Source organism: Carassius carassius, unplaced genomic scaffold (genome assembly GCF_963082965.1).
Source record: "Carassius carassius unplaced genomic scaffold, fCarCar2.1 SCAFFOLD_57, whole genome shotgun sequence".
Taxonomy (NCBI): domain Eukaryota; kingdom Metazoa; phylum Chordata; class Actinopteri; order Cypriniformes; family Cyprinidae; genus Carassius; species Carassius carassius.
The window spans coordinates 155,325-180,926 of NW_026775196.1; the positions used below are offsets into that span (position 1 = coordinate 155,325).

The 25,602-nt window shown below is 40.3% G+C and overlaps 35 non-coding genes and 2 pseudogenes across 35 annotated transcripts; all 37 read left to right on the forward strand.

The window, feature by feature from the left end:
- The first annotated feature begins 8,500 nt into the window (after positions 1-8,500).
- LOC132139254 (5S ribosomal RNA) lies at positions 8,501-8,619 on the forward strand. The gene has a single exon (XR_009433480.1). It is a non-coding gene; the product is annotated as a 5S ribosomal RNA (ribosomal RNA).
- Positions 8,620-8,703: 84 nt separating this feature from the next.
- Positions 8,704-8,822, forward strand: LOC132137839 (5S ribosomal RNA). The gene has a single exon (XR_009432158.1). It is a non-coding gene; the product is annotated as a 5S ribosomal RNA (ribosomal RNA).
- Positions 8,823-9,380: 558 nt separating this feature from the next.
- On the forward strand, positions 9,381-9,499 carry LOC132139266 (5S ribosomal RNA). Its single transcript, XR_009433491.1, has one exon. It is a non-coding gene; the product is annotated as a 5S ribosomal RNA (ribosomal RNA).
- Positions 9,500-9,583: 84 nt separating this feature from the next.
- Positions 9,584-9,702, forward strand: LOC132138747 (5S ribosomal RNA). The gene has a single exon (XR_009433027.1). It is a non-coding gene; the product is annotated as a 5S ribosomal RNA (ribosomal RNA).
- A 565-nt stretch (positions 9,703-10,267) lies between these two features.
- On the forward strand, positions 10,268-10,386 carry LOC132138408 (5S ribosomal RNA). Its single transcript, XR_009432701.1, has one exon. It is a non-coding gene; the product is annotated as a 5S ribosomal RNA (ribosomal RNA).
- Positions 10,387-10,470: 84 nt separating this feature from the next.
- LOC132138821 (5S ribosomal RNA) lies at positions 10,471-10,589 on the forward strand. Its single transcript, XR_009433100.1, has one exon. It is a non-coding gene; the product is annotated as a 5S ribosomal RNA (ribosomal RNA).
- A 570-nt stretch (positions 10,590-11,159) lies between these two features.
- On the forward strand, positions 11,160-11,278 carry LOC132138636 (5S ribosomal RNA). The gene has a single exon (XR_009432922.1). It is a non-coding gene; the product is annotated as a 5S ribosomal RNA (ribosomal RNA).
- An 84-nt stretch (positions 11,279-11,362) lies between these two features.
- LOC132138822 (5S ribosomal RNA) lies at positions 11,363-11,481 on the forward strand. The gene has a single exon (XR_009433101.1). It is a non-coding gene; the product is annotated as a 5S ribosomal RNA (ribosomal RNA).
- Positions 11,482-12,049: 568 nt separating this feature from the next.
- On the forward strand, positions 12,050-12,168 carry LOC132138409 (5S ribosomal RNA). Its single transcript, XR_009432702.1, has one exon. It is a non-coding gene; the product is annotated as a 5S ribosomal RNA (ribosomal RNA).
- An 84-nt stretch (positions 12,169-12,252) lies between these two features.
- On the forward strand, positions 12,253-12,371 carry LOC132138823 (5S ribosomal RNA). Its single transcript, XR_009433102.1, has one exon. It is a non-coding gene; the product is annotated as a 5S ribosomal RNA (ribosomal RNA).
- A 571-nt stretch (positions 12,372-12,942) lies between these two features.
- Positions 12,943-13,061, forward strand: LOC132138410 (5S ribosomal RNA). Its single transcript, XR_009432703.1, has one exon. It is a non-coding gene; the product is annotated as a 5S ribosomal RNA (ribosomal RNA).
- An 84-nt stretch (positions 13,062-13,145) lies between these two features.
- On the forward strand, positions 13,146-13,264 carry LOC132138824 (5S ribosomal RNA). Its single transcript, XR_009433103.1, has one exon. It is a non-coding gene; the product is annotated as a 5S ribosomal RNA (ribosomal RNA).
- A 567-nt stretch (positions 13,265-13,831) lies between these two features.
- On the forward strand, positions 13,832-13,950 carry LOC132138022 (5S ribosomal RNA). The gene has a single exon (XR_009432334.1). It is a non-coding gene; the product is annotated as a 5S ribosomal RNA (ribosomal RNA).
- An 84-nt stretch (positions 13,951-14,034) lies between these two features.
- On the forward strand, positions 14,035-14,152 carry LOC132138998 (5S ribosomal RNA; annotated as a pseudogene).
- A 568-nt stretch (positions 14,153-14,720) lies between these two features.
- Positions 14,721-14,839, forward strand: LOC132138411 (5S ribosomal RNA). The gene has a single exon (XR_009432704.1). It is a non-coding gene; the product is annotated as a 5S ribosomal RNA (ribosomal RNA).
- An 84-nt stretch (positions 14,840-14,923) lies between these two features.
- On the forward strand, positions 14,924-15,042 carry LOC132138825 (5S ribosomal RNA). The gene has a single exon (XR_009433104.1). It is a non-coding gene; the product is annotated as a 5S ribosomal RNA (ribosomal RNA).
- Positions 15,043-15,612: 570 nt separating this feature from the next.
- LOC132138638 (5S ribosomal RNA) lies at positions 15,613-15,731 on the forward strand. The gene has a single exon (XR_009432923.1). It is a non-coding gene; the product is annotated as a 5S ribosomal RNA (ribosomal RNA).
- Positions 15,732-15,815: 84 nt separating this feature from the next.
- LOC132138826 (5S ribosomal RNA) lies at positions 15,816-15,934 on the forward strand. The gene has a single exon (XR_009433105.1). It is a non-coding gene; the product is annotated as a 5S ribosomal RNA (ribosomal RNA).
- A 568-nt stretch (positions 15,935-16,502) lies between these two features.
- Positions 16,503-16,621, forward strand: LOC132138412 (5S ribosomal RNA). Its single transcript, XR_009432705.1, has one exon. It is a non-coding gene; the product is annotated as a 5S ribosomal RNA (ribosomal RNA).
- Positions 16,622-16,705: 84 nt separating this feature from the next.
- LOC132138827 (5S ribosomal RNA) lies at positions 16,706-16,824 on the forward strand. The gene has a single exon (XR_009433106.1). It is a non-coding gene; the product is annotated as a 5S ribosomal RNA (ribosomal RNA).
- A 571-nt stretch (positions 16,825-17,395) lies between these two features.
- Positions 17,396-17,514, forward strand: LOC132138414 (5S ribosomal RNA). Its single transcript, XR_009432707.1, has one exon. It is a non-coding gene; the product is annotated as a 5S ribosomal RNA (ribosomal RNA).
- An 84-nt stretch (positions 17,515-17,598) lies between these two features.
- LOC132138828 (5S ribosomal RNA) lies at positions 17,599-17,717 on the forward strand. Its single transcript, XR_009433107.1, has one exon. It is a non-coding gene; the product is annotated as a 5S ribosomal RNA (ribosomal RNA).
- Positions 17,718-18,286: 569 nt separating this feature from the next.
- On the forward strand, positions 18,287-18,405 carry LOC132138639 (5S ribosomal RNA). Its single transcript, XR_009432924.1, has one exon. It is a non-coding gene; the product is annotated as a 5S ribosomal RNA (ribosomal RNA).
- Positions 18,406-18,489: 84 nt separating this feature from the next.
- LOC132138830 (5S ribosomal RNA) lies at positions 18,490-18,608 on the forward strand. Its single transcript, XR_009433109.1, has one exon. It is a non-coding gene; the product is annotated as a 5S ribosomal RNA (ribosomal RNA).
- A 1,535-nt stretch (positions 18,609-20,143) lies between these two features.
- On the forward strand, positions 20,144-20,262 carry LOC132138415 (5S ribosomal RNA). Its single transcript, XR_009432708.1, has one exon. It is a non-coding gene; the product is annotated as a 5S ribosomal RNA (ribosomal RNA).
- An 84-nt stretch (positions 20,263-20,346) lies between these two features.
- Positions 20,347-20,455, forward strand: LOC132139034 (5S ribosomal RNA; annotated as a pseudogene).
- Positions 20,456-21,023: 568 nt separating this feature from the next.
- Positions 21,024-21,142, forward strand: LOC132138640 (5S ribosomal RNA). The gene has a single exon (XR_009432925.1). It is a non-coding gene; the product is annotated as a 5S ribosomal RNA (ribosomal RNA).
- Positions 21,143-21,226: 84 nt separating this feature from the next.
- LOC132138831 (5S ribosomal RNA) lies at positions 21,227-21,345 on the forward strand. The gene has a single exon (XR_009433110.1). It is a non-coding gene; the product is annotated as a 5S ribosomal RNA (ribosomal RNA).
- Positions 21,346-21,913: 568 nt separating this feature from the next.
- On the forward strand, positions 21,914-22,032 carry LOC132138416 (5S ribosomal RNA). The gene has a single exon (XR_009432709.1). It is a non-coding gene; the product is annotated as a 5S ribosomal RNA (ribosomal RNA).
- Positions 22,033-22,116: 84 nt separating this feature from the next.
- LOC132138832 (5S ribosomal RNA) lies at positions 22,117-22,235 on the forward strand. The gene has a single exon (XR_009433111.1). It is a non-coding gene; the product is annotated as a 5S ribosomal RNA (ribosomal RNA).
- Positions 22,236-22,806: 571 nt separating this feature from the next.
- LOC132138417 (5S ribosomal RNA) lies at positions 22,807-22,925 on the forward strand. Its single transcript, XR_009432710.1, has one exon. It is a non-coding gene; the product is annotated as a 5S ribosomal RNA (ribosomal RNA).
- An 84-nt stretch (positions 22,926-23,009) lies between these two features.
- LOC132138833 (5S ribosomal RNA) lies at positions 23,010-23,128 on the forward strand. Its single transcript, XR_009433112.1, has one exon. It is a non-coding gene; the product is annotated as a 5S ribosomal RNA (ribosomal RNA).
- A 567-nt stretch (positions 23,129-23,695) lies between these two features.
- On the forward strand, positions 23,696-23,814 carry LOC132138629 (5S ribosomal RNA). The gene has a single exon (XR_009432915.1). It is a non-coding gene; the product is annotated as a 5S ribosomal RNA (ribosomal RNA).
- An 84-nt stretch (positions 23,815-23,898) lies between these two features.
- LOC132138835 (5S ribosomal RNA) lies at positions 23,899-24,017 on the forward strand. The gene has a single exon (XR_009433113.1). It is a non-coding gene; the product is annotated as a 5S ribosomal RNA (ribosomal RNA).
- Positions 24,018-24,585: 568 nt separating this feature from the next.
- LOC132138418 (5S ribosomal RNA) lies at positions 24,586-24,704 on the forward strand. Its single transcript, XR_009432711.1, has one exon. It is a non-coding gene; the product is annotated as a 5S ribosomal RNA (ribosomal RNA).
- An 84-nt stretch (positions 24,705-24,788) lies between these two features.
- LOC132138836 (5S ribosomal RNA) lies at positions 24,789-24,907 on the forward strand. The gene has a single exon (XR_009433114.1). It is a non-coding gene; the product is annotated as a 5S ribosomal RNA (ribosomal RNA).
- A 570-nt stretch (positions 24,908-25,477) lies between these two features.
- Positions 25,478-25,596, forward strand: LOC132138641 (5S ribosomal RNA). Its single transcript, XR_009432926.1, has one exon. It is a non-coding gene; the product is annotated as a 5S ribosomal RNA (ribosomal RNA).
- The last annotated feature ends 6 nt before the right edge of the window (positions 25,597-25,602 follow it).

Below are 25,602 nucleotides of genomic sequence, written 5' to 3' on the forward strand. Positions count from 1 at the left end.
TGGAAATATCGGACAGTTTTAAAAATCTTTTGGATAATGTGGAGAGGGATGGACAGGGAATGTATGATCAAAACAAAGAAATGGACAGTGAAGAAGAAACAAGGATGGACAACATGGGAAAAGACAGAGGGGAGAGAGGACAAAGTAGAAGAAGAACATTAAAGGTAAAACCAAATGTGGAAAATGCAAGAAAAAAGTTAATGACAAGGGGCCGAGTAAAAAGTGTAAACAGATATGAAGTGTTAAGAGGGCTGGAGGGAGAAGATGGAAAATAATGGTTTTTATGTATTTATTTTTATTTATTTTAATGGTTTTAAGTTGTGTTACTTTTAATGCAAGGGGATTGATTGACATGGGTAAATTTGAAAAGGTGAAAGAAATGTGTAAAGGAGAGGATGTGATTTTATTACAAGAAACTAACTGGAGGGAAGAGTACATGACTGAAATAAGGAAAAGGTGGAGCGGAGAGATTTTATATAACAATGGTGATGGGAGGCTTGGAAGAGGAGTTGCGATTTTAATAAAAGAAAACTGTGGGGTATCATGTAAAACAATATATAATGACGTAGATGGGAAATGTATTGCGGTTGAAATGGAGTATGAGGAGAAAAAAGTTATTGTAGTTAATATTCATGCACCGACTGTAGAGAATGAAAAGAAGGAATATTTTAATGTATTAAGAGATTTTTTAAAAAAGCATAAAGAAGTTATTATGATGGGTGATTTTAATACCGTTTTCAGTAAATTAGAAATGGGTGAGGGAATGGTTTTTAAAAATGATAAAGGAAGAAAAGAACTGAAACTATTAATGGAAGAAAATAATATGATTGATGTATGGAGAGAAAGAAATGAAAAAAAGAAAGAATATTCAAGGAGGCAATTAGTAGGGAATTGTATGTGTAAGACAAGGATTGATTTTATTTTGTGTACAAGGAACATTGAAGGATATATCGGTAACATTAAATATGAAGAATCAAGCTTAAGTGACCATAAACCAATTTTTTTGCAAGTAGACTGGAGTTCAGTGAAAAGAGGGCCGGGTGTATGGGTGTTAAATGTAGAGGTTTTGAAGAATGAGGAGTATGTTTTAAGTATTAAAGAAATTATTGAAAAAGAAAAGGAGAATGAAATGTACAGTGAAGATAAAAGGATATGGTGGGAAAATGTTAAATATTTAGTTAAAAAATTCACAATAAAGTATTGCAAATTAATACAGATATGTAAGAGGAAGAAGAAGAGAGAAATAAGAGAAAAATTGGAAAAGGAATTAAATGAGAATGGGAAAGATATACAAAAAATAAAAGAATTGGAGGGAATATTGAAAGAAATGGAAGAGAAAAAATATGAAGGAGCAAGACTAAGAAGTAAAGCTAAATATACTGTGGAGGGAGAAAAATGTACAAAATTTTTCTTTGATCTAGAAAAAATACGAGGGAAAGCTGGAATGATTAAAGAAATAAGAGGAAATCAACAATCTCTCCAGTGGCGCCGATACAGGATGGCTGCCTCCGTGACGTGCTCTGCAGTTGTTTTTGTGTTTTTGTTAGTTTGTCCTGTCTTTAGTTATATTCCTGCAATCAGTTTCACCAGGGACGAATTGCTGGATATTCGGCAACACACATCTCCCGATATTTCACCGGTTTTCGACTATTCTGATGTTTTGCTGGACATTCTTGTCGGCGGAGCGGCTGCCCTGATCACACGCTTCAAGAGGACGCGCAGGCGGGGAAAGCGAGCGGGAGCGCTCGTGAGACTCAGAAAACGCGGATTTCGAACGCCGTTGCCTAGCATCCATCTGGCAAATCTCCGCTCTCTACCCAACAAAACGGACGAACTGCTTCTGCTCTCTCGGACAAATAAAGATTTCTCCCACTCTGCTGCTCTGTGTTTCACGGAAACTTGGCTGAATGACACCATACCGGACAGCGCGCTCCATCTGCCGGACTTTCAGCTGTTTAGAGCGGATCGCGACGCAGAATCAACGGGGAAATCGCGCGGCGGCGGGACATGCTTTTACATCAATGAACGGTGGTGTACAGATGTAACTGTGTTAAAGAAGACGTGCTGCTCAAATCTCGAAATGCTCTTCATTAACTGCAAGCCGTTCTATTCGCCGCGGGAGTTTCATTCGTTCATTCTGGTTAGTGTTTACATCCCTCCTCAAGCGCACGTGAGCTCAGCTTTACAGAAACTCGCTGAGCAGATCACAGAGACAGAACAACAACACCCAGACTCTGTTTTAATCATTCTTGGGGACTCTAATAAAGCCAATCTCTCCCGTGAACTGCCAAAATACAGACAGCATGTTACTTGTCCCACAAGAGACAGTAATATATTGGATCACTGTTACACAACAATAAAGGATGCATTTCACTCTGTTCCATGAGCAGCTTTGGGACGTTCTGATCACCTTCTGGTTCATCTTATACCGACCTACAGGCAGAAACTAAAATCAGCTAAACCTGTATTAAGGACTGTAAAAAGATGGACTAATGAAGCAGAGCAGGATTTACAATCTTGTTTTGACCTCACTGATTGGAGTGTTTTTGAAGCTGCTGCCACCGATCTGGACGAACTCACAGAGACCGTAACATCATATATCAGTTTCTGTGAGGATATGTGTATTCCTACCAAGACTCAACTAAATTACAACAATGACAAACCGTGGTTCACTGCAAAACTCAGACAGCTCCGTCAGGCCAAAGAAGATGCTTACGTGAAGGGGGACAATGTCTTGTATAAACAGGCTAAATACACACTGGAAAAGGAGATCAAAGTGGCAAAGAGGAATTATTCTGAAAAAATAAGGACTCAGTTCACTTCGAACGACTCCGCATCAGTGTGGAAAAGCCTAAAGAAGATCACCAATTACAAGACACCACCCCCCAGCACTGTGGAAAATCAACGACTGGCAGACGATCTGAACGAGTTTTACTGCAGGTTTGAAAGAACACCCATCACCTGCCCTGAACACCTCTCCACACAACCGTTCACACCAATAACAACTCCTGCAACCAACCCTGAATGCCTCTCCAAACAAACGTTCACACCATTCACAGCTCCTGCAACCAACCCTGAATGCCTCTCCACACAACCATTCACACCATTAACAGCTCCTGCAACCCATCCTGATCACCTCTCCAATCAACCGCTCTCACCATTCACAACTCCTGCAACCAACCCTGAATGCCTCTCCAAACAACTGTTCACACCACTCACAACTCCTGCAACCCACCCTGAACACCTCTCCAATCAAGCGCTCTCACCATTCACACCTCCTGCATCCCCCCTCTCCCCCACACCTGCAATACAGATCAGCGAGGATGCGGTGCGCCAGGTCTTCAGGAAGCAGAAAAGGAAAAAAGCACCAGGCCCAGATTGTGTTACACCAGCCTGTCTGAAATCCTGTGCTGACCAGCTGGCCCCCATCTTCACAAAGATCTTCAACAGATCGCTGGAGCTGTGCGAAGTCCCTTCATGCTTCAAACGCTCCACCATCATCCCCATCCCAAAGAAATCCAAAATTACAGGACTAAATGACTACAGGCCTGTGGCTCTAACGTCTGTAGTCATGAAGTCATTTGAAAAACTGGTGCTGGCCCACCTGAAGGACATCACTGGACCCTTGCTGGATCCTCTTCAGTTTGCCTACAGAGCAAACAGGTCTGTGGACGATGCAGTAAACATCGGACTGCATTATGTTCTGCAACACCTAGACAGACCGGGGACCTATGTGAGGATCCTGTTTGTGGACTTCAGCTCTGCCTTCAACACGATCATCCCAAACCTCCTCCTGCCCAAACTAACTCAGCTCTCCGTGCCCACCTCCGTCTGTCAGTGGATCAACAGCTTCCTGACAGACAGGCAGCAGCTAGTGAGGCTGGGAAAATACACATCCAGCACCCGTACAATCAGCACCGGAGCTCCCCAGGGCTGTGTTCTCTCCCCACTGCTCTTCTCCCTGTACACTAACGATTGCACATCTAAGGACCCCTCTGTCAAGCTCCTGAAGTTTGCAGATGACACCACACTCATCGGCCTCATTCAGGACGGTGACGAGTCTGCTTACAGACAGGAGGTTAAAGAGCTGGCTGTCTGGTGCAGTCTCAACAACCTGGAGCTTAACACGCTCAAAACAGTGGAGATGATCGTGGACTTCAGGAGAAACCCCCCTGCACTCCCCCCACTCACCATCATGAACAGCACTGTGACTGCAGTGGAGTCATTCAGGTTCCTGGGCACCACTATCTCTCAGGACCTGAAGTGGGACATTCACATTGACTCCATTGTGAAAAAGGCCCAGCAGAGGTTGTACTTCCTTCGCCAGCTGAGGAAGTTTAACCTGCCACAGGATCTGCTGAAACAGTTCTACTCCACCATCATCGAATCCATCCTCTGCACTTCAGTAACTGTCTGGTTCAGCTCAGCTTCTAAATCGGACCTCAGAAGACTACAGAGGGTAGTCCGGACTGCTGAGCGAATTATCGGTACAACCCTCCCATCTATTCAAGAACTGTACTTATCCAGAGTGAGCAAAAGGGCTGTTAAAATCACTGGACCCCTCACATCCAGCACACTCCCTCTTTGAACTGTTGCCATCTGGTCGACGCTACAGAGCACTGAGCACCAGAACGACCAGACACAGGAACAGTTTCTTCCCTCAGGCAATCCATCTTATGAACAGCTGATAATAACTGTGGGACACACTACACTATTTATATTTATATACACTACACTTTTTATCCAACACACATACTTAGCGTACACGTAAATCTTTTGCACATAATATACATGTACATACATGGAACACACTATACTACTTATATTTATATTTATATACACATACACTTATTTATCCAAACACACATACTTAGCGTACAGTTACAATTTTTCCACATAATATACATGTACATACATAAATGCTCTTTTTAATATACCTGCCATACATTGTCAATTTGTATATTGTCAATCCTTACCCACCTATTTGTATTTTTTTGTATTTTTTATTCCTTATTGTGTTTTTTGTTCTGTCGCTGTTATGTTGCACTGCGGAGCTCTGTCACGAAAACAAATTCCTCGTATGTGTGAACATACCTGGCAATAAAGCTCATTCTGATTCTGATTCTGATTCTGAAAAAATGGTGTAGTGGTGGAAACAAATGAGGAAATATTAAAAGAAGTAAAAGCATATTATGAGAATCTGTTTAGTACTGAGGGGTTGAAGGAAGAAGAGAAATTGGAGTTACTTAAGCAAATAAAAACAACAGTAGGAGAAGTAGACAAAAAAGAGTGTGATGAAGAGATAAGAGAAGAAGAGATAAAAAGAGCAATAAGTGAATTAAACAAAAATAAAAGTCCAGGTATAGATGGTTTGGGGAGTGAATTTTATATTGTTTTTAAAGATTTTTTAACCAGTATTTTAAAAGAAGTATATGAAGAGATCTTTAAAAAAGAAGAAATGAATCAGAGAATGGGGATGGGATTATTAAAGTTGATATACAAAAGAAAAGGAGATAAAGTAGACTTAAAAAATTATAGACCAATTACAATGTTGAATACAGATCTGAAAATTTTAACAAAAGTTTTAGCCAACAGATTGAAAGAGGTAATGCCAACCATAATTGAAACAAATCAAGTGTATGGAGTTAAAGGGAAAGATATAGCGGACACAACTTTAAGTATAATAGATAGAATAAGATATATGAAAGAAAAAAACAAAAAAGGATATGTTATTAGTTTGGATTTCGAAAAGGCTTTTGATAGAGTGGAGCATGAATATTTATTTGGAATTTTAAGAAGGTACGGGTTTGGGGAAAATTTTATCAAGTGGATTACAATTTTATATAGGGGAGCAATAACAAGAATACAGTGTAATGGTTTTTTAACTGAATGTTTTAAAATTACTAGATCAATAAGACAAGGATGTCCATTATCAGCGCTTTTATATTCTTTAGTTGCAGAACCATTGGGATTAGCTATTAAAATAGACGAAGACATAAGAGGGATAAACATTGAAGGAAGTGGGGGAAATGAAAAAATATTTCAATATGCAGATGATACGACAATAATAGTTAAAGATATAGAGAGTGTTAATAAAGTAATGGAAGTAGTACAGATGTTTTGTAGGGGATCAGGAGGTAAGATAAATGAAGAAAAAACTATATATATGAGATTTGGAGGAGTGACTGTTTTAACAGAGTATTTTCATTTTAAAGAAACAAAAGAAATAAGGATTTTAGGTGTTCTAATGGGAAAAGAAGAAAGGAATGTTAAAGAAAAAATGTGGGAAGAAATAGTAGGAGGTATTGAAAGAAGGTTAAATTTTTGGAAATTGAGGACATTAAGTTTAAAAGGGAAGGTTTTAATTTTAAATGTGTTAATGGTGTCAAAGTTGTGGTATGTTTTATATGTGACTGCTATGCCAATGTGGGTGGAGACAAGGTTGAAAAAATGTTTTTTAGATTTTTTATGGAATAGTAAACCGTCAAGAATTGCATATAGTACATTAATAGGAGAAATAGGGAAAGGAGGGATGGGATTAATTGATGTTGAACAGAGAAAAAATAGCTTAAGAATTAAAATAGTAAAAAAATATCTAGATGATGGTCACAAAACTGCATGGAAAAAGACAATGGAATATTTTTTAAACAAATGTGGGGATTTTAACATGGGGGATGGGATTTTATGGATGAAAACAAAGAATTGGATGACAGAGTGCTTACCAGAGTTTTATAGGGAAATGTTTAGTGCCTGGGGAAAATTTTTAGATAGACTTGAGTATGATCCACATGGGAGAGAAAACATTTTAAATCAACCTCTGTTTTTAAACCAAAACATTTTAAAACAAGACAAAGGAATTTTTTTAAAGAAATGGATGGAAGTGGGGATAACAAGAGTGAGAGATGTTTTGTATGAATTTAAAGAAGGGTTTTTACCAACACAATTTATTGTAGATGCAATGGAGGAGGCAAAAGAGGATTACAGTGAACAAGTAATAAAAAATAAATATGAAATCATTAAAAATGCAATACCTAAAGAGTGGATAAAAAGAATAGAAAGTATGGAAGGAGAGCCAAAAGAGAAATGTATTCATGTGAAATTAGGGGGAAAACTGTATGATTTTAAGGAATGTACTGTGAAAATGATTTATTGTGCTTTTAGAGATGATGTTTTTAAAGAGCCGATTGCAAATGCTTACTGGGTGCAGAAATTCAAAGATTTAAAAAAAGAGTGTATATGGAGAAACATGACGGGGAAATGTGTGGAAACAAAATTGGAATGTTTGGAGTATTTTATAAGGCATAAAGTGGTTTTTACTGATGTTATTTTAAATAAAATAGGAATGGAAGAAAATGCTCTGTGTAAAGTGTGCCAGGAAGAGGAAGAGGGGATTTTACATATGTTTTTACATTGTAGAGAGCTAGAGGACTTTTTAAGGAAATGTAAATGTTTAATTAAAGATGTGACTGAGGAGTGGGATGAAAATGTAATGGAATGGAACAGAGTTGTGATGTTTGGTTGGGAAAAAAAGTGTCAAAACAAAAGTTTCATTAATCTGTGTGTAATGCTAATGAAAAGTGCAATATGGGACAGAAGAACTGTGGCTAAAAAGGAAAAAATTGTGTTGGATGTTTGGAGGATGTTTAAAAGAAAAACAGAATTATATATTGAAAGACTGTATGTGTACTTTAAAGGTGTAAATATGTTAGACTCTTTTTATGATGTTTTTACCCCAAAAGTTTATTGTGTTTTAAATGATTTAATGTGGAAGCTGCCAGGAAGTGAAGGAGATTTTTAAATTATCTATGTAAAGGAAAGATGTGTAATGTAGGGATGTGTAAAGACAATGTTCTGTATTTTCTGTTGATTGCGTTTAATCTTTAAGGTTTGGGCTTGGTTAGTACTTGGATTGGAGACCGCCTGGGAATACCAGGTGCTGTAAGCTTTTTGGAAAATTTTCATTAGTTATGTAATAATCTTGAAAAAAAAAAAGAGTCAATGCCAGATCTCTGAATCTTAGAATGTTTGGTTCTGGTTATTACTTGGATGGGAGACTGCCTGAGAATAATACCAGGTGCTGTAAGCTTTTGGGTTTTCTTCCCTACTTATATATTGAACTGGAGATTAGAGTGGCTGATCTTTAAATAGCCCTCTCTCTGCAGCAGCCTTCGCTTACGGCCATACCTGGCTATGCCTGGTTAGTACTTGGATGGGAAACCGCCTGGGAATACCAGGTGCTGAAAGCTTTTTGGAAATTTTTCAATTTTTTTTACTTTTTGGAATTGTTTCACTCATTATATAATAATCGTGCAAAAAAAAAAAAAAGAGTCAATGCCCGATGTCTGAATCTTAGCATGTTTGGTTCTGGTTACTACTTGGATGGGAGACCGCCTGGGATTGCCAGGTGCTGTAAGCTTTTGGGTTTTCGTCCCTATTTATATAATGTACTGGAGATTACAGTGGCTGATCTTTAATTAGCCCTCTCTTTGCAGCAGCTTTCGCTTACGGCCATACCAACCTGGCTATGCCCGATCTCGTCTGATCTCGGAAGCTAAGCAGGTTTGGGCCTGGTTAGTACTTGGATGGGAGACCGCCTGGGAATACCAGGTGCTGTAAGCTTTTGGGTTTTATTCCGAACTTATATTATGAACTGGAGATTAGAGTGTCTGATCTTTAAATAGCCCTCTCTTTGCAGCAGCTTTCGCTTACGGCCATACCAACCTGGCTATGCCTGATCTCGTCTGATCTCAGAAGCTAAGCAGGTTTGGGCTTGGTTAGTACTTGGATGGGAGACCCCCTGGGAATACCAGGTGCTGTAAGCTTTTTGGAAAATTTTCATTAGTTATGTAATAATCTTGAAAAAAAAAGAGTCAATGCCAGATCTCTGAATCTTAGAATGTTTGGTTCTGGTTATTACTTGGATGGGAGACTGCCTGAGAATAATACCAGGTGCTGTAAGCTTTTGGGTTTTCTTCCCTACTTATATATTGAACTGGAGATTAGAGTGGCTGATCTTTAAATAGCCCTCTCTCTGCAGCAGCCTTCGCTTACAGCCATACCTGGCTATGCCTGGTTAGTACTTGGATGGGAAACCGCCTGGGAATACCAGGTGCTGAAAGCTTTTTGGAAATTTTTCAGATTTTTTTACTTTTTGGAATTTTTTCACTAATTATATAATAATCGTGCAAAAAAAAAAAAAAAAAAAGAGTCAATGCCCGATGTCTGAATCTTAGCATGTTTGGTTCTGGTTACTACTTGGATGGGAGACCGCCTGGGATTGCCAGGTGCTGTAAGCTTTTGGGTTTTCGTCCCTATTTATATAATGTACTGGAGATTACAGTGGCTGATCTTTAATTAGCCCTCTCTTTGCAGCAGCTTTCGCTTACGGCCATACCAACCTGGCTATGCCCGATCTCGTCTGATCTCGGAAGCTAAGCAGGTTTGGGCCTGGTTAGTACTTGGATGGGAGACCGCCTGGGAATACCAGGTGCTGTAAGCTTTTGGGTTTTATTCCGAACTTATATAATGAACTGGAGATTAGAGTGTCTGATCTTTAAATAGCCCTCTCTTTGCAGCAGCTTTCGCTTACGGCCATACCAACCTGGCTATGCCTGATCTCGTCTGATCTCGGAAGCTAAGCAGGTTTGGGCTTGGTTAGTACTTGGATTGGAGACCGCCTGGGAATACCAGGTGCTGTAAGCTTTTTGGAAAATTTTCATTAGTTATGTAATAATCTTGAAAAAAAAAAAAAAAGAGTCAATGCCAGATCTCTGAATCTTAGAATGTTTGGTTCTGGTTATTACTTGGATGGGAGACTGCCTGAGAATAATACCAGGTGCTGTAAGCTTTTGGGTTTTCTTCCCTACTTATATATTGAACTGGAGATTAGAGTGGCTGATCTTTAAATAGCCCTCTCTCTGCAGCAGCCTTCGCTTACGGCCATACCTGGCTATGCCTGGTTAGTACTTGGATGGGAAACCGCCTGGGAATACCAGGTGCTGAAAGCTTTTTGGAAATTTTTCAAATTTTTTTACTTTTTGGAATTTTTTCACTAATTATATAATAATCGTGCAAAAAAAAAAAAAAAAAAAAGAGTCAATGCCCGATGTCTGAATCTTAGCATGTTTGGTTCTGGTTACTACTTGGATGGGAGACCGCCTGGGATTGCCAGGTGCTGTAAGCTTTTGGGTTTTCGTCCCTATTTATATAATGTACTGGAGATTACAGTGGCTGATCTTTAATTAGCCCTCTCTTTGCAGCAGCTTTCGCTTATGGCCATACCAACCTGGCTATGCCCGATCTCGTCTGATCTCGGAAGCTAAGCAGGTTTAGGCCTGGTTAGTACTTGGATGGGAGACCGCCTGGGAATACCAGGTGCTGTAAGCTTTTGGGTTTTATTCCGAACTTATATAATGAACAGGAGATTAGAGTGTCTGATCTTTAAATAGCCCTCTCTTTGCAGCAGCTTTCGCTTACGGCCATACCAACCTGACTATGCCTGATCTCGTCTGATCTCGGAAGCTAAGCAGGTTTGGTTTTGGTTAGTACTTGGATGGGAGACCGCCTGGGAATACCAGGTGCTGTAAGCTTTTTGGAAAATTTTCATTAGTTATGTAATAATCTTGAAAAAAAAAAAAAAAAAAGATTCAATGCTAGATCTCTGAATCTTAGAATGTTTGGTTCTGGTTATTACTTGGATGGGAGACTGCCTGAGAATAATACCAGGTGCTGTAAGCTTTTGGGTTTTCTTCCCTACTTATATATTGAACTGGAGATTAGAGTGGCTGATCTTTAAATAGCCCTCTCTCTGCAGCAGCCTTCGCTTACGGCCATACCTGGCTATGCCTGGTTAGTACTTGGATGGGAAACCGCCTGGGAATACCAGGTGCTGAAAGCTTTTTGGAAATTTTTCAAATTTTTTTACTTTTTGGAATTTTTTCACTAATTATATAATAATCGTGCAAAAAAAAAAAAAAAAAAAGAGTCAATGCCCGATGTCTGAATCTTAGAATGTTTGGTTCTGGTTATTACTTGGATGGGAGACTGCCTGAGAATAATACCAGGTGCTGTAAGCTTTTGGGTTTTCGTCCCTATTTATATAATGTACTGGAGATTACAGTGGCTGATCTTTAATTAGCCCTCTCTTTGCAGCAGCTTTCGCTTATGGCCATACCAACCTGGCTATGCCCGATCTCGTCTGATCTCGGAAGCTAAGCAGGTTTAGGCCTGGTTAGTACTTGGATGGGAGACCGCCTGGGAATACCAGGTGCTTTAAGCTTTTGGGTTTTATTCCGAACTTATATAATGAACTGGAGATTAGAGTGTCTGATCTTTAAATAGCCCCCTCTTTGCAGCAGCTTTCGCTTACGGCCATACCAACCTGGCTATGCCTGATCTCGTCTGATCTCGGAAGCTAAGCAGGTTTGGTTTTGGTTAGTACTTGGATGGGAGACCGCCTGGGAATACCAGGTGCTGTAAGCTTTTTGGAAAATTTTCATTAGTTATGTAATAATCTTGAAAAAAAAAAAAAAAAAAGATTCAATGCCAGATCTCTGAATCTTAGAATGTTTGGTTCTGGTTATTACTTGGATGGGAGACTGCCTGAGAATAATACCAGGTGCTGTAAGCTTTTGGGTTTTCTTCCCTACTTATATATTGAACTGGAGATTAGAGTGGCTGATCTTTAAATAGCCCTCTCTCTGCAGCAGCCTTCGCTTACGGCCATACCTGGCTATGCCTGGTTAGTACTTGGATGGGAAACCGCCTGGGAATACCAGGTGCTGAAAGCTTTTTGGAAATTTTTCAAATTTTTTTACTTTTTGGAATTTTTTCACTAATTATATAATAATCGTGCAAAAAAAAAAAAAAAAAAAAGAGTCAATGCCCGATGTCTGTATCTTAGCATGTTTGGTTCTGGTTACTACTTGGATGGGAGACCGCCTGGGATTGCCAGGTGCTGTAAGCTTTTGGGTTTTCGTCCCTATTTATATAATGTACTGGAGATTACAGTGGCTGATCTTTAATTAGCCCTCTCTTTGCAGCAGCTTTCGCTTATGGCCATACCAACCTGGCTATGCCCGATCTCGTCTGATCTCGGAAGCTAAGCAGGTTTAGGCCTGGTTAGTACTTGGATGGGAGACCGCCTGGGAATACCAGGTGCTGTAAGCTTTTGGGTTTTATTCCGAACTTATATAATGAACAGGAGATTAGAGTGTCTGATCTTTAAATAGCCCTCTCTTTGCAGCAGCTTTCGCTTACGGCCATACCAACCTGGCTATGCCTGATCTCGTCTGATCTCGGAAGCTAAGCAGGTTTGGTTTTGGTTAGTACTTGGATGGGAGACCGCCTGGGAATACCAGGTGCTGTAAGCTTTTTGGAAAATTTTCATTAGTTATGTAATAATCTTGAAAAAAAAAAAAAAAAAAGATTCAATGCTAGATCTCTGAATCTTAGAATGTTTGGTTCTGGTTATTACTTGGATGGGAGACTGCCTGAGAATAATACCAGGTGCTGTAAGCTTTTGGGTTTTCTTCCCTACTTATATATTGAACTGGAGATTAGAGTGGCTGATCTTTAAATAGCCCTCTCTCTGCAGCAGCCTTCGCTTACGGCCATACCTGGCTATGCCTGGTTAGTACTTGGATGGGAAACCGCCTGGGAATACCAGGTGCTGAAAGCTTTTTGGAAATTTTTCAAATTTTTTTACTTTTTGGAATTTTTTCACTAATTATATAATAATCGTGCAAAAAAAAAAAAAAAAAAAAGAGTCAATGCCCGATGTCTGAATCTTAGAATGTTTGGTTCTGGTTATTACTTGGATGGGAGACTGCCTGAGAATAATACCAGGTGCTGTAAGCTTTTGGGTTTTCGTCCCTATTTATATAATGTACTGGAGATTACAGTGGCTGATCTTTAATTAGCCCTCTCTTTGCAGCAGCTTTCGCTTATGGCCATACCAACCTGGCTATGCCCGATCTCGTCTGATCTCGGAAGCTAAGCAGGTTTAGGCCTGGTTAGTACTTGGATGGGAGACCGCCTGGGAATACCAGGTGCTGTAAGCTTTTGGGTTTTATTCCGAACTTATATAATGAACAGGAGATTAGAGTGTCTGATCTTTAAATAGCCCTCTCTTTGCAGCAGCTTTCGCTTACGGCCATACCAACCTGGCTATGCCTGATCTCGTCTGATCTCGGAAGCTAAGCAGGTTTGGTTTTGGTTAGTACTTGGATGGGAGACCGCCTGGGAATACCAGGTGCTGTAAGCTTTTTGGAAAATTTTCATTAGTTATGTAATAAACTTGAAAAAAAAAAAAAAAAAGATTCAATGCTAGATCTCTGAATCTTAGAATGTTTGGTTCTGGTTATTACTTGGATGGGAGACTGCCTGAGAATAATACCAGGTGCTGTAAGCTTTTGGGTTTTCTTCCCTACTTATATATTGAACTGGAGATTAGAGTGGCTGATCTTTAAATAGCCCTCTCTCTGCAGCAGCCTTCGCTTACGGCCATACCTGGCTATGCCTGGTTAGTACTTGGATGGGAAACCGCCTGGGAATACCAGGTGCTGAAAGCTTTTTGGAAATTTTTCAATTTTTTTTACTTTTTGGAATTTTTTCACTAATTATATAATAATCGTGCAAAAAAAAAAAAAAAAAAAAGAGTCAATGCCCGATGTCTGAATCTTAGCATGTTTGGTTCTGGTTACTACTTGGATGGGAGACCGCCTGGGATTGCCAGGTGCTGTAAGCTTTTGGGTTTTCGTCCCTATTTATATAATGTACTGGAGATTACAGTGGCTGATCTTTAATTAGCCCTCTCTTTGCAGCAGCTTTCGCTTATGGCCATACCAACCTGGCTATGCCCGATCTCGTCTGATCTCGGAAGCTAAGCAGGTTTGGGCCTGGTTAGTACTTGGATGGGAGACCGCCTGGGAATACCAGGTGCTTTAAGCTTTTGGGTTTTATTCCGAACTTATATAATGAACTGGAGATTAGAGTGTCTGATCTTTAAATAGCCCCCTCTTTGCAGCAGCTTTCGCTTACGGCCATACCAACCTGGCTATGCCTGATCTCGTCTGATCTCGGAAGCTAAGCAGGTTTGGTTTTGTTAGTACTTGGATGGGAGACCGCCTGGGAATACCAGGTGCTGTAAGCTTTTTGGAAAATTTTCATTAGTTATGTAATAATCTTGAAAAAAAAAAAAAAAAAAGATTCAATGCCAGATCTCTGAATCTTAGAATGTTTGGTTCTGGTTATTACTTGGATGGGAGACTGCCTGAGAATAATACCAGGTGCTGTAAGCTTTTGGGTTTTCTTCCCTACTTATATATTGAACTGGAGATTAGAGTGGCTGATCTTTAAATAGCCCTCTCTCTGCAGCAGCCTTCGCTTACGGCCATACCTGGCTATGCCTGGTTAGTACTTGGATGGGAAACCGCCTGGGAATACCAGGTGCTGAAAGCTTTTTGGAAATTTTTCAAATTTTTTTACTTTTTGGAATTTTTTCACTAATTATATAATAATCGTGCAAAAAAAAAAAAAAAAAAAAGAGTCAATGCCCGATGTCTGAATCTTAGCATGTTTGGTTCTGGTTACTACTTGGATGGGAGACCGCCTGGGATTGCCAGGTGCTGTAAGCTTTTGGGTTTTCGTCCCTATTTATATAATGTACTGGAGATTACAGTGGCTGATCTTTAATTAGCCCTCTCTTTGCAGCAGCTTTCGCTTATGGCCATACCAACCTGGCTATGCCCGATCTCGTCTGATCTCGGAAGCTAAGCAGGTTTAGGCCTGGTTAGTACTTGGATGGGAGACCGCCTGGGAATACCAGGTGCTGTAAGCTTTTGGGTTTTATTCCGAACTTATATAATGAACAGGAGATTAGAGTGTCTGATCTTTAAATAGCCCTCTCTTTGCAGCAGCTTTCGCTTACGGCCATACCAACCTGGCTATGCCTGATCTCGTCTGATCTCGGAAGCTAAGCAGGTTTGGTTTTGGTTAGTACTTGGATGGGAGACCGCCTGGGAATACCAGGTGCTGTAAGCTTTTTGGAAAATTTTCATTAGTTATGTAATAATCTTGAAAAAAAAAAAAAAAAAAGATTCAATGCTAGATCTCTGAATCTTAGAATGTTTGGTTCTGGTTATTACTTGGATGGGAGACTGCCTGAGAATAATACCAGGTGCTGTAAGCTTTTGGGTTTTCTTCCCTACTTATATATTGAACTGGAGATTAGAGTGGCTGATCTTTAAATAGCCCTCTCTCTGCAGCAGCCTTCGCTTACGGCCATACCTGGCTATGCCTGGTTAGTACTTGGATGGGAAACCGCCTGGGAATACCAGGTGCTGAAAGCTTTTTGGAAATTTTTCAAATTTTTTTACTTTTTGGAATTTTTTCACTAATTATATAATAATCGTGCAAAAAAAAAAAAAAAAAAAGAGTCAATGCCCGATGTCTGAATCTTAGAATGTTTGGTTCTGGTTATTACTTGGATGGGAGACTGCCTGAGAATAATACCAGGTGCTGTAAGCTTTTGGGTTTTCGTCCCTATTTATATAATGTACTGGAGATTACAGTGGCTGATCTTTAATTAGCCCTCTCTTTGCAGCAGCTTTCGCTTATGGCCATACCAACCTGGCTATGCCCGATCTCGTCTGATCTCGGAAGCTAAGCAGGTTTAGGCCTGGTTAGTACTTGGATGGGAGACCGCCTGGGAATACCAGGTGCTTTAAGCTTTTGGGTTTTATTCCGAACTTATATAATGAACTGGAGATTAGAGTGTCTGATCTTTAAATAGCCCCCTCTTTGCAGCAGCTTTCGCTTACGGCCATACCAACCTGGCTATGCCTGATCTCGTCTGATCTCGGAAGCTAAGCAGGTTTGGTTTTGGTTAGTACTTGGATGGGAGACCGCCTGGGAATACCAGGTGCTGTAAGCTTTTTGGAAAATTTTCATTAGTTATGTAATAATCTTGAAAAAAAAAAAAAAAAAAGATTCAATGCCAGATCTCTGAATCTTAGAATGTTTGGTTCTGGTTATTACTTGGATGGGAGACTGCCTGAGAATAATACCAGGTGCTGTAAGCTTTTGGGTTTTCTTCCCTACTTATATATTGAACTGGAGATTAGAGTGGCTGATCTTTAAATAGCCCTCTCTCTGCAGCAGCCTTCGCTTACGGCCATACCTGGCTATGCCTGGTTAGTACTTGGATGGGAAACCGCCTGGGAATACCAGGTGCTGAAAGCTTTTTGGAAATTTTTCAAATTTTTTTACTTTTTGGAATTTTTTCACTAATTATATAATAATCGTGCAAAAAAAAAAAAAAAAAAAAGAGTCAATGCCCGATGTCTGTATCTTAGCATGTTTGGTTCTGGTTACTACTTGGATGGGAGACCGCCTGGGATTGCCAGGTGCTGTAAGCTTTTGGGTTTTCGTCCCTATTTATATAATGTACTGGAGATTACAGTGGCTGATCTTTAATTAGCCCTCTCTTTGCAGCAGCTTTCGCTTATGGCCATACCAACCTGGCTATGCCCGATCTCGTCTGATCTCGGAAGCTAAGCAGGTTTAGGCCTGGTTAGTACTTGGATGGGAGACCGCCTGGGAATACCAGGTGCTGTAAGCTTTTGGGTTTTATTCCGAACTTATATAATGAACAGGAGATTAGAGTGTCTGATCTTTAAATAGCCCTCTCTTTGCAGCAGCTTTCGCTTACGGCCATACCAACCTGGCTATGCCTGATCTCGTCTGATCTCGGAAGCTAAGCAGGTTTGGTTTTGGTTAGTACTTGGATGGGAGACCGCCTGGGAATACCAGGTGCTGTAAGCTTTTTGGAAAATTTTCATTAGTTATGTAATAATCTTGAAAAAAAAAAAAAAAAAAGATTCAATGCTAGATCTCTGAATCTTAGAATGTTTGGTTCTGGTTATTACTTGGATGGGAGACTGCCTGAGAATAATACCAGGTGCTGTAAGCTTTTGGGTTTTCTTCCCTACTTATATATTGAACTGGAGATTAGAGTGGCTGATCTTTAAATAGCCCTCTCTCTGCAGCAGCCTTCGCTTACGGCCATACCTGGCTATGCCTGGTTAGTACTTGGATGGGAAACCGCCTGGGAATACCAGGTGCTGAAAGCTTTTTGGAAATTTTTCAAATTTTTTTACTTTTTGGAATTTTTTCACTAATTATATAATAATCGTGCAAAAAAAAAAAAAAAAAAAAGAGTCAATGCCCGATGTCTGAATCTTAGAATGTTTGGTTCTGGTTATTACTTGGATGGGAGACTGCCTGAGAATAATACCAGGTGCTGTAAGCTTTTGGGTTTTCGTCCCTATTTATATAATGTACTGGAGATTACAGTGGCTGATCTTTAATTAGCCCTCTCTTTGCAGCAGCTTTCGCTTATGGCCATACCAACCTGGCTATGCCCGATCTCGTCTGATCTCGGAAGCTAAGCAGGTTTAGGCCTGGTTAGTACTTGGATGGGAGACCGCCTGGGAATACCAGGTGCTGTAAGCTTTTGGGTTTTATTCCGAACTTATATAATGAACAGGAGATTAGAGTGTCTGATCTTTAAATAGCCCTCTCTTTGCAGCAGCTTTCGCTTACGGCCATACCAACCTGGCTATGCCTGATCTCGTCTGATCTCGGAAGCTAAGCAGGTTTGGTTTTGGTTAGTACTTGGATGGGAGACCGCCTGGGAATACCAGGTGCTGTAAGCTTTTTGGAAAATTTTCATTAGTTATGTAATAATCTTGAAAAAAAAAAAAAAAAAGATTCAATGCTAGATCTCTGAATCTTAGAATGTTTGGTTCTGGTTATTACTTGGATGGGAGACTGCCTGAGAATAATACCAGGTGCTGTAAGCTTTTGGGTTTTCTTCCCTACTTATATATTGAACTGGAGATTAGAGTGGCTGATCTTTAAATAGCCCTCTCTCTGCAGCAGCCTTCGCTTACGGCCATACCTGGCTATGCCTGGTTAGTACTTGGATGGGAAACCGCCTGGGAATACCAGGTGCTGAAAGCTTTTTGGAAATTTTTCAAATTTTTTTACTTTTTGGAATTTTTTCACTAATTATATAATAATCGTGCAAAAAAAAAAAAAAAAAAAGAGTCAATGCCCGATGTCTGAATCTTAGAATGTTTGGTTCTGGTTATTACTTGGATGGGAGACTGCCTGAGAATAATACCAGGTGCTGTAAGCTTTTGGGTTTTCGTCCCTATTTATATAATGTACTGGAGATTACAGTGGCTGATCTTTAATTAGCCCTCTCTTTGCAGCAGCTTTCGCTTATGGCCATACCAACCTGGCTATGCCCGATCTCGTCTGATCTCGGAAGCTAAGCAGGTTTAGGCCTGGTTAGTACTTGGATGGGAGACCGCCTGGGAATACCAGGTGCTTTAAGCTTTTGGGTTTTATTCCGAACTTATATAATGAACTGGAGATTAGAGTGTCTGATCTTTAAATAGCCCCCTCTTTGCAGCAGCTTTCGCTTACGGCCATACCAACCTGGCTATGCCTGATCTCGTCTGATCTCGGAAGCTAAGCAGGTTTGGTTTTGGTTAGTACTTGGATGGGAGACCGCCTGGGAATACCAGGTGCTGTAAGCTTTTTGGAAAATTTTCATTAGTTATGTAATAATCTTGAAAAAAAAAAAAAAAAAAGATTCAATGCCAGATCTCTGAATCTTAGAATGTTTGGTTCTGGTTATTACTTGGATGGGAGACTGCCTGAGAATAATACCAGGTGCTGTAAGCTTTTGGGTTTTCTTCCCTACTTATATATTGAACTGGAGATTAGAGTGGCTGATCTTTAAATAGCCCTCTCTCTGCAGCAGCCTTCGCTTACGGCCATACCTGGCTATGCCTGGTTAGTACTTGGATGGGAAACCGCCTGGGAATACCAGGTGCTGAAAGCTTTTTGGAAATTTTTCAAATTTTTTTACTTTTTGGAATTTTTTCACTAATTATATAATAATCGTGCAAAAAAAAAAAAAAAAAAAAGAGTCAATGCCCGATGTCTGTATCTTAGCATGTTTGGTTCTGGTTACTACTTGGATGGGAGACCGCCTGGGAATACCAGGTGCTGTAAGCTTTTTGGAAAATTTTCATTAGTTATGTAATAATCTTGAAAAAAAAAAAAAAAAAAGATTCAATGCCAGATCTCTGAATCTTAGAATGTTTGGTTCTGGTTATTACTTGGATGGGAGACTGCCTGAGAATAATACCAGGTGCTGTAAGCTTTTGGGTTTTCTTCCCTACTTATATATTGAACTGGAGATTAGAGTGGCTGATCTTTAAATAGCCCTCTCTCTGCAGCAGCCTTCGCTTACGGCCATACCTGGCTATGCCTGGTTAGTACTTGGATGGGAAACCGCCTGGGAATACCAGGTGCTGAAAGCTTTTTGGAAATTTTTCAAATTTTTTTACTTTTTGGAATTTTTTCACTAATTATATAATAATCGTGCAAAAAAAAAAAAAAAAAAAAGAGTCAATGCCCGATGTCTGTATCTTAGCATGTTTGGTTCTGGTTACTACTTGGATGGGAGACCGCCTGGGAATACCAGGTGCTGTAAGCTTTTTGGAAAATTTTCATTAGTTATGTAATAATCTTGAAAAAAAAAAAAAAAAAGATTCAATGCCAGATCTCTGAATCTTAGAATGTTTGGTTCTGGTTATTACTTGGATGGGAGACTGCCTGAGAATAATACCAGGTGCTGTAAGCTTTTGGGTTTTCTTCCCTACTTATATATTGAACTGGAGATTAGAGTGGCTGATCTTTAAATAGCCCTCTCTCTGCAGCAGCCTTCGCTTACGGCCATACCTGGCTATGCCTGGTTAGTACTTGGATGGGAAACCGCCTGGGAATACCAGGTGCTGAAAGCTTTTTGGAAATTTTTCAAATTTTTTTACTTTTTGGAATTTTTTCACTAATTATATAATAATCGTGCAAAAAAAAAAAAAAAAAAAAGAGTCAATGCCCGATGTCTGAATCTTAGCATGTTTGGTTCTGGTTACTACTTGGATGGGAGACCGCCTGGGATTGCCAGGTGCTGTAAGCTTTTGGGTTTTCGTCCCTATTTATATAATGTACTGGAGATTACAGTGGCTGATCTTTAATTAGCCCTCTCTTTGCAGCAGCTTTCGCTTATGGCCATACCAACCTGGCTATGCCCGATCTCGTCTGATCTCGGAAGCTAAGCAGGTTTAGGCCTGGTTAGTACTTGGATGGGAGACCGCCTGGGAATACCAGGTGCTGTAAGCTTTTGGGTTTTATTCCGAACTTATATAATGAACAGGAGATTAGAGTGTCTGATCTTTAAATAGCCCTCTCTTTGCAGCAGCTTTCGCTTACGGCCATACCAACCTGGCTATGCCTGATCTCGGAAGCTAAGCAGGTTTGGTTTTGGTTAGTACTTGGATGGGAGACCGCCTGGGAATACCAGGTGCTGTAAGCTTTTTGGAAAATTTTCATTAGTTATGTAATAATCTTGAAAAAAAAAAAAAAAAGATTCAATGCTAGATCTCTGAATCTTAGAATGTTTGGTTCTGGTTATTACTTGGATGGGAGACTGCCTGAGAATAATACCAGGTGCTGTAAGCTTTTGGGTTTTCTTCCCTACTTATATATTGAACTGGAGATTAGAGTGGCTGATCTTTAAATAGCCCTCTCTCTGCAGCAGCCTTCGCTTACGGCCATACCTGGCTATGCCTGGTTAGTACTTGGATGGGAAACCGCCTGGGAATACCAGGTGCTGAAAGCTTTTTGGAAATTTTTCAAATTTTTTTACTTTTTGGAATTTTTTCACTAATTATATAATAATCGTGCAAAAAAAAAAAAAAAAAAAGAGTCAATGCCCGATGTCTGAATCTTAGAATGTTTGGTTCTGGTTATTACTTGGATGGGAGACTGCCTGAGAATAATACCAGGTGCTGTAAGCTTTTGGGTTTTCGTCCCTATTTATATAATGTACTGGAGATTACAGTGGCTGATCTTTAATTAGCCCTCTCTTTGCAGCAGCTTTCGCTTATGGCCATACCAACCTGGCTATGCCCGATCTCGTCTGATCTCGGAAGCTAAGCAGGTTTAGGCCTGGTTAGTACTTGGATGGGAGACCGCCTGGGAATACCAGGTGCTTTAAGCTTTTGGGTTTTATTCCGAACTTATATAATGAACTGGAGATTAGAGTGTCTGATCTTTAAATAGCCCCCTCTTTGCAGCAGCTTTCGCTTACGGCCATACCAACCTGGCTATGCCTGATCTCGTCTGATCTCGGAAGCTAAGCAGGTTTGGTTTTGGTTAGTACTTGGATGGGAGACCGCCTGGGAATACCAGGTGCTGTAAGCTTTTTGGAAAATTTTCATTAGTTATGTAATAATCTTGAAAAAAAAAAAAAAAAAAGATTCAATGCCAGATCTCTGAATCTTAGAATGTTTGGTTCTGGTTATTACTTGGATGGGAGACTGCCTGAGAATAATACCAGGTGCTGTAAGCTTTTGGGTTTTCTTCCCTACTTATATATTGAACTGGAGATTAGAGTGGCTGATCTTTAAATAGCCCTCTCTCTGCAGCAGCCTTCGCTTACGGCCATACCTGGCTATGCCTGGTTAGTACTTGGATGGGAAACCGCCTGGGAATACCAGGTGCTGAAAGCTTTTTGGAAATTTTTCAAATTTTTTTACTTTTTGGAATTTTTTCACTAATTATATAATAATCGTGCAAAAAAAAAAAAAAAAAAAAGAGTCAATGCCCGATGTCTGTATCTTAGCATGTTTGGTTCTGGTTACTACTTGGATGGGAGACCGCCTGGGATTGCCAGGTGCTGTAAGCTTTTGGGTTTTCGTCCCTATTTATATAATGTACTGGAGATTACAGTGGCTGATCTTTAATTAGCCCTCTCTTTGCAGCAGCTTTCGCTTATGGCCATACCAACCTGGCTATGCCCGATCTCGTCTGATCTCGGAAGCTAAGCAGGTTTAGGCCTGGTTAGTACTTGGATGGGAGACCGCCTGGGAATACCAGGTGCTGTAAGCTTTTGGGTTTTATTCCGAACTTATATAATGAACAGGAGATTAGAGTGTCTGATCTTTAAATAGCCCTCTCTTTGCAGCAGCTTTCGCTTACGGCCATACCAACCTGGCTATGCCTGATCTCGTCTGATCTCGGAAGCTAAGCAGGTTTGGTTTTGGTTAGTACTTGGATGGGAGACCGCCTGGGAATACCAGGTGCTGTAAGCTTTTTGGAAAATTTTCATTAGTTATGTAATAATCTTGAAAAAAAAAAAAAAAAAAGATTCAATGCTAGATCTCTGAATCTTAGAATGTTTGGTTCTGGTTATTACTTGGATGGGAGACTGCCTGAGAATAATACCAGGTGCTGTAAGCTTTTGGGTTTTCTTCCCTACTTATATATTGAACTGGAGATTAGAGTGGCTGATCTTTAAATAGCCCTCTCTCTGCAGCAGCCTTCGCTTACGGCCATACCTGGCTATGCCTGGTTAGTACTTGGATGGGAAACCGCCTGGGAATACCAGGTGCTGAAAGCTTTTTGGAAATTTTTCAAATTTTTTTACTTTTTGGAATTTTTTCACTAATTATATAATAATCGTGCAAAAAAAAAAAAAAAAAAAAGAGTCAATGCCCGATGTCTGAATCTTAGAATGTTTGGTTCTGGTTATTACTTGGATGGGAGACTGCCTGAGAATAATACCAGGTGCTGTAAGCTTTTGGGTTTTCGTCCCTATTTATATAATGTACTGGAGATTACAGTGGCTGATCTTTAATTAGCCCTCTCTTTGCAGCAGCTTTCGCTTATGGCCATACCAACCTGGCTATGCCCGATCTCGTCTGATCTCGGAAGCTAAGCAGGTTTAGGCCTGGTTAGTACTTGGATGGGAGACCGCCTGGGAATACCAGGTGCTGTAAGCTTTTGGGTTTTATTCCGAACTTATATAATGAACAGGAGATTAGAGTGTCTGATCTTTAAATAGCCCTCTCTTTGCAGCAGCTTTCGCTTACGGCCATACCAACCTGGCTATGCCTGATCTCGTCTGATCTCGGAAGCTAAGCAGGTTTGGTTTTGGTTAGTACTTGGATGGGAGACCGCCTGGGAATACCAGGTGCTGTAAGCTTTTTGGAAAATTTTCATTAGTTATGTAATAAACTTGAAAAAAAAAAAAAAAAAGGTTCAATGCTAGATCTCTGAATCTTAGAATGTTTGGTTCTGGTTATTACTTGGATGGGAGACTGCCTGAGAATAATACCAGGTGCTGTAAGCTTTTGGGTTTTCTTCCCTACTTATATATTGAACTGGAGATTAGAGTGGCTGATCTTTAAATAGCCCTCTCTCTGCAGCAGCCTTCGCTTACGGCCATACCTGGCTATGCCTGGTTAGTACTTGGATGGGAAACCGCCTGGGAATACCAGGTGCTGAAAGCTTTTTGGAAATTTTTCAATTTTTTTTACTTTTTGGAATTTTTTCACTAATTATATAATAATCGTGCAAAAAAAAAAAAAAAAAAAAGAGTCAATGCCCGATGTCTGAATCTTAGCATGTTTGGTTCTGGTTACTACTTGGATGGGAGACCGCCTGGGATTGCCAGGTGCTGTAAGCTTTTGGGTTTTCGTCCCTATTTATATAATGTACTGGAGATTACAGTGGCTGATCTTTAATTAGCCCTCTCTTTGCAGCAGCTTTCGCTTATGGCCATACCAACCTGGCTATGCCCGATCTTGTCTGATCTCGGAAGCTAAGCAGGTTTGGGCCTGGTTAGTACTTGGATGGGAGACCGCCTGGGAATACCAGGTGCTTTAAGCTTTTGGGTTTTATTCCGAACTTATATAATGAACTGGAGATTAGAGTGTCTGATCTTTAAATAGCCCCCTCTTTGCAGCAGCTTTCGCTTACGGCCATACCAACCTGGCTATGCCTGATCTCGTCTGATCTCGGAAGCTAAGCAGGTTTGGTTTTGGTTAGTACTTGGATGGGAGACCGCCTGGGAATACCAGGTGCTGTAAGCTTTTTGGAAAATTTTCATTAGTTATGTAATAATCTTGAAAAAAAAAAAAAAAAAAGATTCAATGCCAGATCTCTGAATCTTAGAATGTTTGGTTCTGGTTATTACTTGGATGGGAGACTGCCTGAGAATAATACCAGGTGCTGTAAGCTTTTGGGTTTTCTTCCCTACTTATATATTGAACTGGAGATTAGAGTGGCTGATCTTTAAATAGCCCTCTCTCTGCAGCAGCCTTCGCTTACGGCCATACCTGGCTATGCCTGGTTAGTACTTGGATGGGAAACCGCCTGGGAATACCAGGTGCTGAAAGCTTTTTGGAAATTTTTCAAATTTTTTTACTTTTTGGAATTTTTTCACTAATTATATAATAATCGTGCAAAAAAAAAAAAAAAAAAAAGAGTCAATGCCCGATGTCTGAATCTTAGCATGTTTGGTTCTGGTTACTACTTGGATGGGAGACCGCCTGGGATTGCCAGGTGCTGTAAGCTTTTGGGTTTTCGTCCCTATTTATATAATGTACTGGAGATTACAGTGGCTGATCTTTAATTAGCCCTCTCTTTGCAGCAGCTTTCGCTTATGGCCATACCAACCTGGCTATGCCCGATCTCGTCTGATCTCGGAAGCTAAGCAGGTTTAGGCCTGGTTAGTACTTGGATGGGAGACCGCCTGGGAATACCAGGTGCTGTAAGCTTTTGGGTTTTATTCCGAACTTATATAATGAACAGGAGATTAGAGTGTCTGATCTTTAAATAGCCCTCTCTTTGCAGCAGCTTTCGCTTACGGCCATACCAACCTGGCTATGCCTGATCTCGTCTGATCTCGGAAGCTAAGCAGGTTTGGTTTTGGTTAGTACTTGGATGGGAGACCGCCTGGGAATACCAGGTGCTGTAAGCTTTTTGGAAAATTTTCATTAGTTATGTAATAATCTTGAAAAAAAAAAAAAAAAAAGATTCAATGCTAGATCTCTGAATCTTAGAATGTTTGGTTCTGGTTATTACTTGGATGGGAGACTGCCTGAGAATAATACCAGGTGCTGTAAGCTTTTGGGTTTTCTTCCCTACTTATATATTGAACTGGAGATTAGAGTGGCTGATCTTTAAATAGCCCTCTCTCTGCAGCAGCCTTCGCTTACGGCCATACCTGGCTATGCCTGGTTAGTACTTGGATGGGAAACCGCCTGGGAATACCAGGTGCTGAAAGCTTTTTGGAAATTTTTCAAATTTTTTTACTTTTTGGAATTTTTTCACTAATTATATAATAATCGTGCAAAAAAAAAAAAAAAAAAAGAGTCAATGCCCGATGTCTGAATCTTAGAATGTTTGGTTCTGGTTATTACTTGGATGGGAGACTGCCTGAGAATAATACCAGGTGCTGTAAGCTTTTGGGTTTTCGTCCCTATTTATATAATGTACTGGAGATTACAGTGGCTGATCTTTAATTAGCCCTCTCTTTGCAGCAGCTTTCGCTTATGGCCATACCAACCTGGCTATGCCCGATCTCGTCTGATCTCGGAAGCTAAGCAGGTTTAGGCCTGGTTAGTACTTGGATGGGAGACCGCCTGGGAATACCAGGTGCTTTAAGCTTTTGGG